General features: G+C 54.5%; 1 non-coding gene across 1 annotated transcript; it reads left to right on the top strand.

Annotated features, from left to right (window-relative positions):
- The first annotated feature begins 15,487 nt into the window (after positions 1–15,487).
- On the top strand, positions 15,488–15,561 carry TRNAT-AGU (transfer RNA threonine (anticodon AGU)). The gene has a single exon. It is a non-coding gene; the product is annotated as a tRNA-Thr (tRNA).
- Positions 15,562–18,971: the final 3,410 nt, after the last annotated feature.

Consider the following 18,971-nt stretch of genomic DNA (forward strand, 5'->3'; position numbering starts at 1 on the left):
GGTGAGTCTGCAGGGTCAGTAGTTACTGGGGGGCTGTGTATTGGGGTGAGCTGCAGGGTCAGTAGTTACTGGCGGGCTGTGTACTGGGGTGTGCTGCAGGGTCAGTAGTTACTGGGGGGCTGTGTATTGGGGTGAGCTGCAGGGTCAGTAGTTACTGGGGGGGGCTGTGTATTGGGGTGAGCTGCAGGATCAGTAGTTACTGGGGGCTGTGTATAGGGGTGAGCTGCAGGGTCAGTAGTTACTGGGGGCTGTGTATAGGGGTGAGCTGCAGGGTCAGTAGTTACTGGGGGGCTGTGTAGTGGGGTGATCTGCAGGGTCAGTAGTTACTGGGGGCTGTGTACTGGGTGCTGCAGGGTCAGTAGTTACTGGGGGGCTGTCTATTGGGTTGATCTGCAGGGTCAGTAGTTACTGGGGGGCTGTGTACTGGGGTGAGCTGCAGGGTCAGTAGTTACTGGGGGGCTGTGTACTGGGGTGATCTGCAGGGTCAGTAGTTACTGGGGGGCTGTGTACTGGGGTGAGCTGCAGGGTCAGTAGTTACTGGGGGGCTGTGTACTGGGGTGAGCTGCAGGGTCAGTAGTTACTGGGGGGCTGTGTACTGGGGTGATCTGCAGGGTCAGTAGTTACTGGGGGGCTGTGTACTGGGGTGAGCTGCAGGGTCAGTAGTTACTGGGGGGCTGTGTACTGGGGTGATCTGCAGGGTCAGTAGTTACTGGGGGGCTGTGTTCTGGTGTGAGCTGCAGGGTCAGTAGTTACTGGGGGGCTGTGTATTGGGGTGAGCTGCAGGGTCAGTAGTTACTGGGGGGCTGTGTACTGGGATGAACTGCAGGGCCAGTAGTTACTGGGGGGCTGTGTATTGGGGTGAGCTGCAGGGTCAGAAGTTACTGGGGGGGCTGTGTATTGGGCTGAGCTGCAGGGTCAGTAGTTACTGGGGAGCTGTGTATTGGGGTGATCTGCAGGGTCAGTAGTTACCGGGGGGGCTGTGTACTGGGGTGATCTGCAGGGTCAGTAGTTACTGGGGGGCTGTGTACTGTGGTGAGCTGCAGGGTCAGTAGTTACTGAGGGGCTGTGTACTGGGGTGAGCTGCAGGGTCAGTAGTTACTGGGGGGCTGTGTACTGGGGTGAGCTGCAGGGTCAGTAGTTACTGGGGGGCTGTGTACTGGGGTGAGCTGCAGGGTCAGTAGTTACTGGGGGGCTGTGTACTGGGGTGAGCTGCAGGGTCAGTAGTTACCGGGGGGGCTGTGTACTGGGGTGATCTGCAGGGTCAGTAGTTACTGGGGGGCTGTGTACTGGGGTGATCTGCAGGGTCAGTAGTTACCGGGGGGCTGTGTACTGGGGTGATCTGCAGGGTCAGTAGTTACTGGGGGGCTGTGTACTGGGGTGAGCTGCAGGGTCAGTAGTTACTGGGGGGCTGTGTATTGGGGTGAGCTGCAGGGTCAGTAGTTACTGGGGGGCTGTGTATTGGGGTGATCTGCAGGGTCAGTAGTTACTGGGGGGCTGTGTATTGGGGTGAGCTGCAGGGTCAGTAGTTACTGGGGGGCTGTGTACTGGGGTGATCTGCAGGGTCAGTAGTTACTGGGGGGCTGTGTATTGGGGTGATCTGCAGGGTCAGTAGTTACCGGGGGGGCTGTGTATTGGGGTGATCTGCAGGGTCAGTAGTTACTGGGGGGCTGTGTACTGTGGTTGATCTGCAGGGTCAGTAGTTACTGGGGGCTGTGTATTGAGGTGAGCTGCAGGGTCAGTAGTTACTGGGGGGCTGTGTATTGGGGTGAGCTGCAGGGTCAGTAGTTACCGGGGGGGCTGTGTATTGGGGTGATCTGCAGGTTCAGTAGTTACTGGGGAGCTGTGTATTGGGGTGAACTGCAGGGTCAGTAGTTACCGGGGGGCTGTGTACTGGGGTGATCTGCAGGGTCAGTAGTTACTGGGGGGCTGTGTACTGGGGTGAGCTGCAGGGTCAGTAGTTACTGGGGGGCTGTGTATTGGGGTGAGCTGCAGGGTCAGTAGTTACTGGGGGGCTGTGTATTGGGGTGATCTGCAGGGTCAGTAGTTACTGGGGGGCTGTGTATTGGGGTGAGCTGCAGGGTCAGTAGTTACTGGGGGGCTGTGTACTGGGGTGATCTGCAGGGTCAGTAGTTACTGGGGGGCTGTGTACTGTGGGTGATCTGCAGGGTCAGTAGTTACTGGGGGCTGTGTATTGGGGTGAGCTGCAGGGTCAGTAGTTACTGGGGGGCTGTGTATTGGGGTGAGCTGCAGGGTCAGTAGTTACCGGGGGGGGCTGTGTATTGGGGTGATCTGCAGGTTCAGTAGTTACTGGGGAGCTGTGTATTGGGGTGAACTGCAGGGTCAGTAGTTACTGGGGGCTGTGTACTGGGGTGATCTGCAGGGTCAGTAGTTACCGGGGGGGCTGTGTATTGGGGTGATCTGCAGGTTCAGTAGTTACTGGGGGCTGTGTATTGGGGTGAACTGCAGGGTCAGTAGTTACTTGGGGGCTGTGTATTGGGGTGAGCTGCAGGGTCAGTAGTTACCGGGGGGGCTGTGTATTGGGGTGATCTGCAGGTTCAGTAGTTACTGGGGAGCTGTGTATTGGGGTGAACTGCAGGGTCAGTAGTTACTGGGGGCTGTGTACTGGGGTGATCTGCAGGGTCAGTAGTTACTGGGGGGCTGTGTATTGGGGTGATCTGCAGGGTCAGTAGTTACTGGGGGCTGTGTACTGGGGTGATCTGCAGGGTCAGTAGTTACTGGGGGGCTGTGTATTGGGGTGAACTGCAGGGTCAGTAGTTACCGGGGGGGCTGTGTATTGGGGTGATCTGCAGGGTCAGTAGTTACTGGGGGCTGTGTACTGGGGTGATTTGCAGGGTCAGTAGTTACTGGGGGGCTGTGTACTGGGGTGATCTGCAGGGTCAGTAGTTACTGGGGGCTGTGTACTGGGGTGATCTGCAGGGTCAGTAGTTACTGGGGGGCTGTGTATTGGGGTGAACTGCAGGGTCAGTAGTTACCGGGGAGCTGTGTATTGGGGTGATCTGCAGGGTCAGTAGTTACTGGGGGCTGTGTACTGGGGTGAGCTGCAGGGTCAGTAGTTACTGGGGGGCTGTGTACTGGGGTGAGCTGCAGGGTCAGTAATTACAGGGGGGCTGTGTATTGGGGTGATTTGCAGGGTCAGTAGTTACTGGGGGGCTGTGTACTGGGGTGAGCTGCAGGGTCAGTAGTTACTGGGGGGCTGTGTACTGGGGTGAGCTGCAGGGTCAGTAGTTACTGGGGGGCTGTGTATTGGGGTGAGCTGCAGGGTTAGTAGTTACTGGGGGCTGTGTATTGGGGTGATCTGCAGGGTCAGTAGTTACTGGGGGCTGTGTATTGGGGTGATCTGCAGGGTCAGTAGTTACTGGGGGGGCTGTGTATTGGGGTGATCTGCAGGGTCAGTAGTTACTGGGGGGCTGTGTATTGGGGTGATCTGCAGGGTCAGTAGTTACTGGGGTGATCTGCTGGGTCAGTAGTTACTGGGGGGCTGTCTATTGGGTTGATCTGCAGGGTCAGTAGTTACTGGGGGGCTTGTACTGGGGTGATCTGCAGGGTCAGTAGTTTCTGGGGGGCTGTGTACTGGGGTGAGCTGCAGGGTCAGTAGTTACTGGGGGGCTGTGTGCTGGGGTGAGCTGCAGGGTCAGTAGTTACTGGGGGGCTTGTACTGGGGTGATCTGCAGGGTCAGTAGTTACTGGGGGGTTGTGTACTGGGGTGAGCTGCAGGGTCAGTAGTCACTGGGGGGCTGTGTACTGGGGTGATCTGCAGGGTCAATAGTTCCTGGGGGGCTGTGTTCTGGTGTGAGCTGCAGGGCCAGTAGTTACTGGGGGGTTGTGTATTGGGGTGATCTGCAGGGTCAGTAGTTACTGGGGGGCTGTGTAATGGGGTGATCTGCAGGGTCAGTAGTTACTGGGGGGCTGTGTTTTGGGGTGATCTGTAGGGTCAGTAGTTACTGGGGGGCTGTGTACTGGGGTGTGCTGCAGGGTCAGTAGTGACTGGGGGGCTGTGTACTGGGGTGAGCTGCAGGGACAGTAGTTACTGGGGGGCTGTGTATTGGGGTGATCTGCAGGGTCAGTAGTTACTGGGGTGGGCTGTGTACTGGGGTGATCTGCAGGGTCAGTAGTTACTGGGGGCTGTGTACTGGGGTGAGCCGCAGGGTCAGTAGTTACTGGGGGGCTGTGTACTGTGGGTGAGCTGCCGGGTCAGTAGGTACTGGGGGGCTGTGTATTGGGGTGAGCTGCAGGGTCAGTAGTTACTGGGGGGCTGTGTACTGGGGTGACCTGCTGGGTTAGCAGCTACTGGGGGGATGTGTATTGGGGTGAGCTGCAGGGTCAGTAGTTACTGGGAGGCTGTGTATTGGGGTGAGCTGCAGGGTCAGTAGTTACTGGGGGGCTGTGTATTGGGGTGAGTTGCAGGGTCAGTAGTTACTGAGGGGCTGTGTATTGGGGTGAGCTGCAGGGTCAGTAGTTACTGGGGAGCTGTGTATTGGGGTGATCTGCAGGGTCAGTAGTTACTGGGGGGCTGTGTATTGGGGTGAGCTGCAGGGTCAGTAGTTACTGGGGGTCTGTGTACTAGGGTGAGCTGCAGGGTCAGTAGTTACTGGGGGGCTGTGTATTGGGGTGAGCTGCAGGGTCAGTAGTTACTGGGGTCTGTGTATTGGGTTGAGTTGCAGGGTCAGAAGTTACTGGGGGGCAGTGTATTGGGGTGAGTTGCAGGGTCAGTAGTTACTGGGGGGCTGTGTATTGGGGTGAGTTGCAGGGTCAGTAGTTACTGGGGGGCTGTGTATTGGGGTGTGCTGCAGGGTCAGTAGTTACTGGCGGGCTGTGTACTGGGGTGTGCTGCAGGGTCAGTAGTTACTGGGGGGCTGTGTATTGGGGTGAGCTGCAGGGTCAGTAGTTACTGGGGGGGGGGCAGTGTATTGGGGTGAGCTGCAGGATCAGTAGTTACTGGGGGCTGTGTATAGGGGTGAGCTGCAGGGTCAGTAGTTACTTGGGGGCTGTGTATAGGGGTGAGCTGCAGGGTCAGTACTTACTGGGGGGCTGTGTAGTGGGGTGATCTGCAGGGTCAGTAGTTACTGGGAGGCTGTGTACTGGGGTGAGCTGCAGGGTCAATAGTTACTGGGGGGCTGTGTATTGGGGTGAGCTGCAGGATCAGTAGTTACTGGGGGGCTGTGTACTGGGCTTAGCTGCAGGGTTAGTAGTTACTGGGGGCTGTGTATTGGGGTGATCTGCAGGGTCAGTAGTTACTGGGGGGCTGTGTATTGGGGTGATCTGCAGGGTCAGTAGTTACTGAGGTGATATGCAGGGTCAGTAGTTACTGGGGGCTGTGTATTGGGGTGAGCTGCAGGGTCAGTAGTTACTGGGGGGCTATGTACTGGGCTGAGCTTCAGGGTTAGTAGTTACTGGGGGCTGTGTATTGGGGTGATCTGCAGGGTCAGTAGTTACTGGGGGGCTGTGTATTGGGGTGATCTGCAGGGTTAGTAGTTACTGTGGTGATCTGCAGGGTCAGTAGTTACTGGGGGCTGTCTACTGGGTTGATCTGCAGGGTCAGTAGTTACTGGGGGGCTGTGTGCTGGGGTGAGATGCAGGGTCAGTAGTTACTGGGGGGCTTGTACTGGGGTGATCTGCAGGGTCAGTAGTGACTGGGGGGCTGTGTACTGGGGTGAGCTGCAGGGTCAGTAGTTACTGGGGGGCTGTGTACTGGGGTGAGATGCAGGGTCAGTAGTGACTGGGGGGCTGTGTACTGGGGTGAGCTGCAGGGTCAGTAGTTACTGGGGGGCTGTGTTTTGGGGTGATCTGCAGGGTCAGTAGTTACTGGGGGGGGGGGCTGTGTACTGGGGTGATCTGCAGGGTGAGTAGTTACTGGGGGCTGTGTACTGGGGTGAGCTGCAGGGTCAGTAGTTACTGGGGGGCTGTGTACTGGGGTGAGATGCAGGGTCAGTAGTGACTGGGGGGCTGTGTACTGGGGTGATCTGCAGGGTCAGTAGTGACTGGGGGGCTGTGTACTGGGGTGAGCTGCAGGGTCAGTAGTTACTGGGGGGCTGTGTACTGGGGTGAGATGCAGGGTCAGTAGTGACTGGGGGGCTGTGTACTGGGGTGAGCTGCAGGGTCAGTAGTTACTGGGGGGCTGTGTTTTGGGGTGATCTGCAGGGTCAGTAGTTACTGGGGGGGGGGCTGTGTACTGGGGTGATCTGCAGGGTGAGTAGTTACTGGGGGCTGTGTACTGTGGGTGAGCTGCAGGGTCAGTTACTGGGGGCTGTGTACTGTGGGTGAGCTGCAGGGTCAGTAGTTACTGGGGGGCTGTGTATTGGGGTGAGCTGCAGGGTCAGTAGTTACTGGGGGGCTGTGTACTGGGGTGAGCTGCAGGGTCAGTAGTTACTGGGGGGCTGTGTATTGGGGTGCGCTGCAGGGTCAGTAGTTACTGGGGGGCTGTGTATTGGGGTGAGCTGCAGGGTCAGTAGTTACTGGGGGGCTGTGTATTGGGGTGAGCTGCAGGGTCAGTAGTTACTGGTTGCTGTGTATTGGGGTGAGCTGCAGGGTCAGTAGTTACTGGGGGCTGTGTCCTGCGGGGATCTGCAGGGTCAGTAGTTACTGGGGGGCTGTGTTTTGGGGTGAGCTGCAGGGTCAGTAGTTACAGGGGGGCTGTGTACTGGGGTGAGCTGCAGGGTCAGTAGTTACTGGGGGGCGGTGTATTGGGGTGAGCTGCAGGATCAGTAGTTACTGGGGGCTGTGTATAGGGGTGAGCTGCAGGGTCAGTAGTTACTGGGGGCTGTGTATTGGGGTGATATGCAGGGTCAGAAGTTACTGGGGGGGTTGTGTACTGTGAGTGATCTGCAGGGTCAGTAGTTACTGGGGGGCTGTGTATTGGGGTGAGCTGCAGGGTCAGTATTTACCGGGGGCTGTGTATTGGGGTGATCTGCAGGGTCAGTATTTACCGGGGGCTGTGTATTGGGGTGATCTGCAGGGTCAGTAGTTACTGGGGGGCTGTGTTTTGGGTGAGCTGCAGGGTCAGTAGTTACTGGGGGGCTGTGTACTGGGGTGAGCTGCAGGGTCAGTAGTGACTGGGGGGCTGTGTACTGGGGTGAGCTGCAGGGTCAGTAGTTACTGGGGGCTGTGTATTGGGGTGAGCTGCAGGGTCAGTAGCTACTGGGGGCTGTGTATTGGGGTGAACTGCAGGGTCAGTAGTTACTGGGGAGCTGTGTATTGGGGTGAGCTGCAGGGTCAGTAGTTACTGGGGAGCTGTGTATTGGGGGGTGATCTGCAGGGTCAGTAGTTACTGGGGGGCTGTGTTTTGGGTGAGCTGCAGGGTCAGTAGTTACTGGGGGGCTGTGTACTGGGGTGAGCTGCAGGGTCAGTAGTGACTGGGGGGCTGTGTACTGGGGTGAGCTGCAAGGTCAGTAGTTACTGGGGGCTGTGTATTGGGGTGAGCTGCAGGGTCAGTAGCTACTGGGGGCTGTGTATTGGGGTGAACTGCAGGGTCAGTAGTTACTGGGGAGCTGTGTATTGGGGTGAGCTGCAGGGTCAGTAGTTACTGGGGAGCTGTGTATTGGGGTGATCTGCAGAGTCAGTAGTTACTGGGGGGCTGTGTATTGGGGTGAGCTGCAGGGTCAGTAGTTACTGGGGGGCTGTGTACTGGGGTGAGCTGCAGGGTCAGTATTTACTGGGGGCTGTCTACTGGGTTGATCTGCAGGGTCAGTAGTTACTGGGGGGCTGTGTGCTGGGGTGAGATGCAGGGTCAGTAGTTACTGGGGGGCTTGTACTGGGGTGATCTGCAGGGTCAGTAGTCACTGGGGGGGGGGGTGTACTGGGGTGAGCTGCAGGGTTAGTAGTTACTGGGGGCTGTGTATTGGGGTGATCTGCAGGGTCAGTAGTTACTGGGGGGCTGTGTATTGGGGTGATCTGCAGGGTCAGTAGTTACTGAGGTGATATGCAGGGTCAGTAGTTACTGGGGGCTGTGTATTGGGGTGAGCTGCAGGGTCAGTAGTTACTGGGGGGCTGTGTACTGGGCTGAGCTGCAGGGTTAGTAGTTACTGGGGGCTGTGTATTGGGGTGATCTGCAGGGTCAGTAGTTACTGGGGGGCTGTGTATTGGGGTGATCTGCAGGGTTAGTAGTTACTGGGGTGATCTGCAGGGTCAGTAGTTACTGGGGGCTGTCTACTGGGTTGATCTGCAGGGTCAGTAGTTACTGGGGGGCTGTGTGCTGGGGTGAGATGCAGGGTCAGTAGTTACTGGGGGGCTTGTACTGGGGTGATCTGCAGGGTCAGTAGTCACTGGGGGGCTGTGTACTGGGGTGAGCGGCAGGGTCAGTAGTGACTGGGGGGCTGTGTACTGGGGTGAGCTGCAGGGTCAGTAGTTACTGGGGGGCTGTGTACTGGGGTGAGATGCAGGGTCAGTAGTGACTGGGGGGCTGTGTACTGGGGTGAGCTGCAGGGTCAGTAGTTACTGGGGGGCTGTGTTTTGGGGTGATCTGCAGGGTCAGTAGTTACTGGGGGGGGGGCTGTGTACTGGGGTGATCTGCAGGGTGAGTAGTTACTGGGGGCTGTGTACTGGGGTGATCTGCAGGGTCAGTTACTGGGGGCTGTGTACTGTGGGTGAGCTGCAGGGTCAGTTACTGGGGGCTGTGTACTGTGGGTGAGCTGCAGGGTCAGTAGGTACTGGGGGGCTGTGTATTGGGGTGAGCTGCAGGGTCAGTAGTTACTGGGGGGCTGTGTACTGGGGTGAGCTGCAAGGTCAGTAGTTACTGGGGGGCTGTGTATTGGGGTGCGCTGCAGGGTCAGTAGTTACTGGGGGGCTGTGTATTGTGGTGAGCTGCAGGGTCAGTAGTTACTGGGGGGCTGTGTATTGGGGTGAGCTGCAGGGTCAGTAGTTACTGGTTGCTGTGTATTGGGGTGAGCTGCAGGGTCAGTAGTTACTGGGGGCTGTGTCCTGCGGTGATCTGCAGGGTCAGTAGTTACTGGGGGGCTGTGTATTGGGGTGAGCTGCAGGGTCAGTAGTTACAGGGGGGCTGTGTACTGGGGTGAGCTGCAGGGTCAGTAGTTACTGGGGGGCGGTGTATTGGGGTGAGCTGCAGGATCAGTAGTTACTGGGGGCTGTGTATAGGGGTGAGCTGCAGGGTCAGTAGTCACTGGGGGGAGGTGTATTGGGGTGAGCTGCAAGATCAGTAGTTACTGGGGGCTGTGTATTGGGGTGATATGCAGGGTCAGAAGTTACTGGGGGGGTTGTGTACTGGAGTGATCTGCAGGGTCAGTAGTTACTGGGGGGCTGTGTATTGGGGTGAGCTGCAGGGTCAGTATTTACCGGGGGCTGTGTATTGGGGTGATCTGCAGGGTCAGTATTTACCGGGGGCTGTGTATTGGGGTGATCTGCAGGGTCAGTAGTTACTGGGGGGCTGTGTTTTGGGTGAGCTGCAGGGTCAGTAGTTACTGGGGGGCTGTGTACTGGGGTGAGCTGCAGGGTCAGTAGTGACTGGGGGGCTGTGTACTGGGGTGAGCTGCAGGGTCAGTAGTTACTGGGGGCTGTGTATTGGGGTGAGCTGCAGGGTCAGTAGCTACTGGGGGCTGTGTATTGGGGTGAACTGCAGGGTCAGTAGTTACTGGGGAGCTGTGTATTGGGGTGAGCTGCAGGGTCAGTAGTTACTGGGGAGCTGTGTATTGGGGTGATCTGCAGAGTCAGTAGTTACTGGGGGGCTGTGTATTGGGGTGAGCTGCAGGGTCAGTAGTTACTGGGGGGCTGTGTACTGGGGTGAGCTGCAGGGTCAGTAGTGACTGGGGGGCTGTGTACTGGGGTGAGCTGCAGGGTCAGTAGTTACTGGGGGCTGTGTATTGGGGTGAGCTGCAGGGTCAGTAGCTACTGGGGGCTGTGTATTGGGGTGAACTGCAGGGTCAGTAGTTACTGGGGAGCTGTGTATTGGGGTGAGCTGCAGGGTCAGTAGTTACTGGGGAGCTGTGTATTGGGGTGATCTGCAGAGTCAGTAGTTACTGGGGGGCTGTGTATTGGGGTGAGCTGCAGGGTCAGTAGTTACTGGGGGGCTGTGTACTGGGGTGAGCTGCAGGGTCAGTAGTTACTAGGGAGCTGTGTATTGGGGTGATCTGCAGGGTCAGTAGTTACTGGGGGCTGTCTACTGGGTTGATCTGCAGGGTCAGTAGTTACTGGGGGGCTGTGTGCTGGGGTGAGATGCAGGGTCAGTAGTTACTGGGGGGCTTGTACTGGGGTGATCTGCAGGGTCAGTAGTGACTGGGGGGCTGTGTACTGGGGTGAGCTGCAGGGTCAGTAGTTACTGGGGGGCTGTGTACTGGGGTGAAATGCAGGGTCAGTAGTGACTGGGGGGCTGTGTACTGGGGTGAGCTGCAGGGTCAGTAGTTACTGGGGGGCTGTGTTTTGGGGTGATCTGCAGGGTCAGTAGTTGCGGGGGGGGCTGTGTACTGGGGTGATCTGCAGGGTGAGTAGTTACTGGGGGCTGTGTACTGGGGTGATCTGCAGTGTCAGTTACTGGGGGGCTGTGTACTGTGGGTGAGCTGCAGGGTCAGTAGGTACTGGGGGGCTGTGTATTGGGGTGAGCTGCAGGGTCAGTAGTTACTGGGGGGCTGTGTACTGGGGTGAGCTGCAAGGTCAGTAGTTACTGGGGGGCTGTGTATTGGGGTGCGCTGCAGGGTCAGTAGTTACTGGGGGGCTGTGTATTGGGGTGAGCTGCAGGGTCAGTAGTTACTGGGGGGCTGTGTATTGGGGTGAGCTGCAGGGTCAGTAGTTACTGGTTGCTGTGTATTGGGGTGAGCTGCAGGGTCAGTATTAATTGGGGGGCTGTGTATTGGGGTGATCTGCAGGGTCAGTAGTTACTGGGGGCTGTGTCCTGCGGTGATCTGCAGGGTCAGTAGTTACTGGGGGGCTGTGTATTGGGGTGAGCTGTAGAGTCAGTAGTTACTGGGGGGCTGTGTACTGGGGTGAGCTGCAGGGTCAGTAGTTACTGGGGGGCGGTGTATTGGGGTGAGCTGCAGGATCAGTAGTTACTGGGGGCTGTGTATAGGGGTGAGCTGCAGGGTCAGTAGTTACTGGGGGGCGGTGTATTGGGGTGAGCTGCAAGATCAGTAGTTACTGGGGGCTGTGTATTGGGGTGATCTGCAGGGTCAGAAGTTACTGGGGGGCTGTGTACTGGAGTGATCTGCAGGGTCAGTAGTTACTGGGGGGCTGTGTATTGGGGTGAGCTGCAGGGTCAGTAGATACTGGGGGGCTGTGTTTTGGGTGAGCTGCAGGGTCAGTAGTTACTGGGGGGCTGTGTACTGGGGTGAGCTGCAGGGTCAGTAGTTACTGGGGGCTGTGTACTGGGGTGAGCTGCAGGGTCAGTAGTTACTGGGGGCTGTGTACTCGGGTGATCTGCAGGGTCAGTATTTACTGGGGGCTGTGTATTGGGGTGAGCTGCAGGGTCAGTAGCTACTGGGGGCTGTGTATTGGGGTGAGCTGCAGGGTCAGTAGTTACTGGTGGGCTGTGTACTGTGGTGATCTGCAGGGTCAGTAGTTACTGGGGGGCTGTGTACTGGGGTGAGCTGCAGGGTCAGTAGTTACAGAGGGGCTGTGTATTGGGGTGAGCTGCAGGGTCAGTAGTTACTGGGGGGCTGTGTATTGGGGTGATCTGTATGGTCAGTAGTTACTGGGGGGCTGTGTACTGTGGGTGCGCTGCAGGGTCAGTAGTTACTGGGGGGCTGTGTACTGGGGTGAGCTGCAGGGTCAGTAGTTACTGGGGGGCTGTGTATTTGGGTGATCTGCAGGGTCAGTAGTTACTGGGGGCTGTGTATTGGGGTGAGCTGCAGGGTCAGTAGTTACTGGGGGGCTGTGTATTGGGGTGATCTGTAGGGTCAGTAGTTACTGGGGGGCTGTGTACTGTGGGTGCGCTGCAGGGTCAGTAGTTACTGGGGGGCTGTGTATTGGGGTGAGCTGCAGGGTCAGTAGTTACTGGGGGGCTGTGTACTGGGGTGAGCTGCAGGGTCAGTAGTTACTGGGGGCTGTGTACTGTGGTGATCTGCAGGGTCAGTAGTTACTGGGGGGCTGTGTACTGGGGTGAGCTGCAGGGTCAGTAGTTACTGGGGGCTGTGTATTGGGGTGAGCTGCAGGGTCAGTTACAGAGGGGCTGTGTATTGGGGTGACCTGCAGGGTCAGTAGTTACTGGGGGGCTGTGTACTGTGGGTGTGTTGCAGGGTCAGTAGTTACTGGGGGGCTGTGTACTGGGGTGAGCTGCAGGGTCAGTAGTTACTGGGGGGGCTGTGTACTGGGGTGTTCTGCAGGGTCAGTAGTTACTGGGGGGCTGTGTACTAGGATGATCTGCAGGGTTAGTAGTTACTGGGGGGCTGTGTATTGGGGTGATCTGCAGGGTCAGTAGTTACTGGGGGGCTGTGTATTGGGATGATCTGTAGGGTCAGTAGTTACTGGGGGGCTGTGTACTGGGGTGAGCTGCAGGGTCAGTAGTTACTGGGGGCTGTGTACTGGGGTGTTCTGCAGGGTCAGTAGTTACTGGGGGGCTGTGTACTAGGATGATCTGCAGGGTTAGTAGTTACTGGGGGGCTGTGTATTGGGGTGATCTGCAGGGTCAGTAGTTACTGGGGGGCTGTGTACTGGCGTGAGCTGCAGGGTCAGTAGTTCCTGGGGGGCTGTGTACTGGGGTGAGCTGCAGGGTCAGTAGTTTCTTGGGGGGCTGTGTATTGGGGTAAGCTGCTACCAAGCTAGGTGTGCACAAGTATTAGCCATTACTACAGTAAATGTGCACAAGTATTAACCATCACTACAAGAGGTTGCACAAGTATTAAGTGGGAGATTACACTTAGTGCCTACTGCAAATATACCCTTAGCTTTGATAGATGACCCCTAGTGGTCAATGCGTAATGGAAAATCAGAAAAATATCAAAGCGCCAACTTATGAGGCAGGGTTCAGAATAAAACCATAAGCGATTTTCAGCTTATTATTGGTAGATTGTTTTTAATAAAATTATCTTCTAAAAACAGCTGGTAATGAAATATCTTATACAGATAGCATAAAGATCTTGTACAAATACAATAAAAATGATTTATAATGACATACAGCAAGTCAATTTACATGGATCCATGTATTAACAATATAAAATCAAAAACACTTTAAAATTTAAAACCAGGGTGATATTTCTGATTAATTTGTGTTCTGATGCGATTAAACCTGATCGGTTTCCCTGATATTCTGTGTGTATAATATATGGAGCGAGATTGGATAAGTCCTAACTACGAGATTAACCTTCACTCCGACTCGTGATGATTCCCTATGTACTAAGAACTTTGAATAATAAGTCCAGACGAGGAAAAAGAGTGCCGATACACTCTACCTTGTTGGAGGTTCAGTAACGGTGTTCCGCTTGCGGAATAAGGTAAGAGATTGAGCTGACTGCAAACAGTGTTTCGTGCCTGTATACGTGAACTGCAAAAATATGTGCTCAATGAAAAAATAACGATATTGCCAAATACTCAAATTAACAATCCAATATTCAAAGTTATAGGTAAAAATTAAAACAGTTGTGATTAGTGCTAATAAACAATCCAATGGTACAAAAAAAACGATAACACACAATGACAATTAGGTGCGGTGCTACTTAACAGAAAAATAGTTACAAACGGAAACACAGTGACATACTTCCAAATAAGTGTGTGTATATGCCACGGATTTTGGAAAAACAATAAGTAATCCGGATAATTAAATTCCACTAATATCCAGCATGATTAGTTAACCATAATAGCAGCAAAAAAACAGCAAAACATAATAAGTGAAAAAAAGTTTGTTTGCGTACTCCAGACAGATTGTAGGAATAGCTCCTCTGTAGATAGTTCAGAAAGTCTATGTGCAGTTTTATTCTTGTAACAGGGATTGGGCTTATATTAGCCATCACTACAGGAGGTGTGCACAAGTATTAGCCATCACTACAGGAGGTGTGGACATGTATAGCCATCACTACAGGAGGTGTGCACAAGTATTAGCCATCACTACAGGAGGTGTGCACAAGTATTAGCCATCACTACAGGAGATGTGCACAAGTATAAGCTATCACTACAGGAGATGTGCACAAGTATAGCCATCACTACAAGAGGTTTGCACAAGTATTAGCCATTTCTCCAGGAGATGTGCACAAGTATAAGCCATCACTACAGGAGGTGTGCACAAGTATAAGCCATCACTACAGGAGGTGTGCACAAGTATAAGCCATCACTACAGGAGGTGTGCACAAGTATAAGCCATCACTACAGGAGATGTGCACAAGTATTAGCCATCACTACAGGAGGTGTGCACAAGTATTAGCCATCACTACAGGAGGTGTGGACATGTATAGCCATCACTACAGGAGGTGTGCACAAGTATTAGCCATCACTACAGGAGGTGTGCACAAGTATTAGCCATCACTACAGGAGATGTGCACAAGTATAAGCTATCACTACAGGAGATGTTCACAAGTATTAGCCATCACTACAGGAGGTGTGTACAAGTATTAGCCATCACTACAGGAGGTGTGCACAAGTATAAGCCATCACTACAGGAGGTGTGCACAAGTATAAGCCATCACTACAGGAGGTGTGCACAAGTATAAGCCATCACTACAGGAGATGTGCACATGTATAGCCATCACTACAGGAGGTGTGCACAAGTATAAGCCATCACTACAGGAGGTGTGCACAAGTATAAGCCATCACTACAGGAGATGTGCACAAGTATTAGCCATCACTACAGGAGGTGTGCACAAGTATAAGCTATCACTACAGGAGATGTGCACATGTATAGCCATCACTACAGGAGATGTGCACATTCATAGCCATCACTAAAGGAGGTGTGCACATGTATAGCCATCACTACAGGAGATGTGCACAAGGATAGCCATCACTACAGGAGATGTGCACATGTATAGCCATCACTACAGGAGATGTGCACATGTATAGCCATCACTACAGGAGATGTGCACATGTATAGCCATCACTACAAGAGGTGTGCACAAGTATTAGCCATTTCTCCAGGAGATGTGCACAAGTATAAGCCATCACTACAGGAGGTGTGCACAAGTATAAGCTATCACTACAGGAGATGTGCACATGTATAGCCATCACTACAGGAGATGTGCACATGTATAGCCATCACTAAAGGAGGTGTGCACATGTATAGCCATCACTACAGGAGATGTGCACAAGTATAGCCATCACTACAAGAGGTGTGCACAAGTATTAGCCATTTCTCCAGGAGATGTGCACAAGTATAAGCCATCACTACAGGAGATGTGCACATGTATAGCCATAACTACAGGAGATGTGCACATGTATAGCCATCACTACAGGAGATGTGCACAAGTATTAACAATCACTACAGGAGGTATGCACATGTATAGCCATCACTAAAAGAGGTGTGCACAAGTATTAACAATCACTACAGAAAGTGTGCATATGGCTATACACATGTCAGTCACATGTGAGACAACCAATAGCTGTGCAGGGCGCTGTGGCTTAGTTGGTTAAAGCGCCTGTCTAGTAAACAGGAGATCCTGAGTTCGAATCTCAGCAGTGCCTGCAGCTTTTTAATGCATATTAACTTGTCACACAATCACTAACTGCCCAGCAGGGTCACTCTCAGTCTGTCTCACACTATGGGCTAGATTTATTAAAGCTCTACGGCTGCAAGTTCTCACATGAACTTGCTCGCTGTCATTTATCAAGCAGCGGTCACCAGACCGCCGCTTCCCTAACCTCTTCGACACCTCTAATGTGGTGAAATTCAACCTCCTCGGTCTAGTCAGACCAAGGAGATTGATAGCTCGCGTGATTGGCTGTGCGCGGACATGAGGCGGGATTGCAGGCGAGCGCAAAATTGCGCTCGTGTGCAATGGCAAATATCTGCTGGTAATTTCGCCCGCCACAGGCGAGCTGAGGCATACAGGGGCATGTATACACGCCCCTGTACACCTCAGCTTTAATAAATCTAGCCCTATGTGACCGATTCTCTGCACTACTAGAAATAAAAGCTTGCAGATCACCCCAATACACAGCCCCCCAGTAACTACTGGCCCTGCAGCTCACCCCAGTACACAGCCCCCCCAGTAACTACTGACCCTGCAGCTCACCCCAGTACACAGCCCCCCAGTAGCTACTGACCCTGTAGCTCAGCCCACTACACAGCCCCCCAGTAACTACTGACCCTGCAGCTCACCCCAATACACAGCCCCCCCAGTAACTACTGACCCTGCAGCTCACCCCACTACACAGCCCCCCAGTAACTACTGACCCTGCAGCTCACCCCACTACACAGCCCACCAGTAACTACTGACCCTGCAGCTCCCCCAAAACACAGCCCCCCAGTAACTACTGACCCTGCAGCTCACCCGACTACACAGCCCCCCAGTAACTACTGACCCTGCAGCTCACCCCAATACACAGCCCTCCAGTAACTACTGACCATGCAGCTCACCCCAATACACAGCCCCCCAGTAACTACTGACCCTGCAGCTCACCCCAATACACAGCCCCCCAGTAACTACTGACCCCGCAGCTCACCCCAATACACAGCCCCCCAGTAACTACTGACCCTGCAGCTCACCCCAATACACAGCCCCCCAGTAACTACTGACCCTGAAGATCACCCCAATACACAGCCCCCCAGTAACTACTGACCTTGCAGCTCACCCCAGTACACAGCCCCCCAGTAAATACTGACCCTGCAGTGCACCCCAATACACAGCCCCCCAGTAACTACTGACCCTGCAGCTCACCCCAATACACAGCCGCCCAGTAACTATTGACCCTGCAGCTCACCCCAATACACAGCCCCCCAGTAACTACTGACCCTGCAGCTCACCCCAATACACAGCCCCCCAGTAACTAGTGACCTTGCAGCTCACCCCAGTACACAGCCCCCCAGTAACTACTGACCCTGCAGTGCACCCCAATACACAACCCCCAGTAACTACTGACCCTGTAGATCACCCCAATACACAGCCCCCCAGTAACTACTGACCTTGCATCTCACCCAAGTACACAGGCCCCCAGTAACTACTGACCCTGCAGCTCACCCCAATACACAGCCCCCCATTAACTACTGACCCTGCAGTGCACCCTAATACACAGCCCCCCAGTAACTACTAACCCTGCAGATCAACCACAGTACACAGCCCCCCAGTAACTACAGACCCTGCAGATCACCCCAGTACACCCCCCCCCCCATAACTACTGACCCTGCAGCTTACCCCAAAACACAGCCCCCCAGTAACTACTGACCCTGCAGCTCACCCCAGTACACAGCCCCCCCAGTAACTACTGACCCTGCAGCTCACCCCAATACACAGCCCCCCAGTAACTACTGACCCTGCAGCTCACCCCAGTAACTACTGACCCTGCAGCGCACCCAATACACAGCCCCCAGTAACTACTGACCCTGCAGCTCACCCCAGTACACAGCCCCCCAGTAACTACTGACCCTGCAGCTCACCCCAGTACACAGCCCCCAGTAACTACTGACCCTGCAGCTCACCCCAATACACAGCCCCCAAGTAACTACTGACCCTGCAACTCACCCCAATACACAGCCCCCCAGTAACTACTGACCCTGCAGCTCACCCCAATACACAGCCCCCCAGTAACTACTAACCCTGCAGCTCACCCCAATACACAGCCCCCCAGTAACTACTAACCCTGCAGCTCACCCCAGTACACAGCCCCCCAGTAACTACTGACCCTGCAGCTCAGACCAATACACAGCCCCCCAGTAACTACTAACCCTGCAGCTCACCCCAGTACACAGCCCCCCAGTAACTACTAACCCTGCAGCTCACCCCAGTACACAGCCCCCCAGTAACTACTGACCCTGCAGCTCAGACCAATACACAGCCCCCCAGTAACTACTGACCCTGCAGCTCACCCCAGTACACAGCCCCCAAGTAACTACTGACCCTGCAGCTCAGCCCAGTACACAGCCCCCCATTAACTACTGACACTGCAGCTCACCCCAATACACAGCCCCCCAGTAACTACTCACCCTGCAGCGCACCCACAGTACACAGCTCCCAGTATCTACTAACCCTGCAGCTCACCCCAATACACAGCCCCCAGTTACTACTGACCCTTCAACTCACCCCAGTATACAGCCCCCAAGTAACTACTGACCCTGCAGCTCACCTCAGTACACCCCCACCCCCAGTAACTAATAGGGCTGGGGCCACAGCTACAGTGTAATAGGGCTGGGGGTCACAGCTACAGTGTAATAGGGCTGGGGGTCACAGCTACAGTGTAATAGGGCTGGGGTCACAGCTATAATGTAATATGGCTGGGGTCACAGCTATAATGTAATTGGGCTGGGATCACAGCTATAATGTAATAAGGCTGGGGTCACAGCTATAATGTAATAGGGCTGGGGGTCACAGCTATAATGTAATAGGGCTGGGGGTCACAGCTATAATGTAATTGTGCTGGGGGTCACAGCTACAGTGTAATAGGGCTGGGGGTTACAGCTATAATGTAATTGGGCTGGGGGTCACAGCTACAGTGTAATAGGGCTGGGGGTCACAGCTATATTGTAATAGAGCTGGGGGTAACAGCTATAGTGTAATAGGGCTGGGGGTCACAGCTATAGTGTAATAGGGCTGGGGGTCACAGCTATAGTGTAATAGGGCTGGGGGTCACAGCTATAATGTAATAGGGCTGGGGGTTCACAGCTATAGTGTAATAGGGCAGGGGTCACAGCTAAGTGTAATAGGGCTGGGGGTCACAGCTAAAAGGTAATAGGGTTGGGGTCACAGCTATAGTGTAATAGGGCTGGGGGTAACAGCTATAGTGTAATAGGGCTGGGGTCACAGCTATAATGTAATAGGGCTGTGGGTCACAGCTACAGTGTAATAGGGCTGGGGGTCACAGCTACAGTGTAATAGGGCTGGGGTCACAGCTATAGTGTAATAGGGCTGGGGGTCACAGCTATAGTGTAATAGGGCTGG

Source organism: Bombina bombina, chromosome 6 (genome assembly GCF_027579735.1).
Source record: "Bombina bombina isolate aBomBom1 chromosome 6, aBomBom1.pri, whole genome shotgun sequence".
Classification (NCBI taxonomy): domain Eukaryota; kingdom Metazoa; phylum Chordata; class Amphibia; order Anura; family Bombinatoridae; genus Bombina; species Bombina bombina.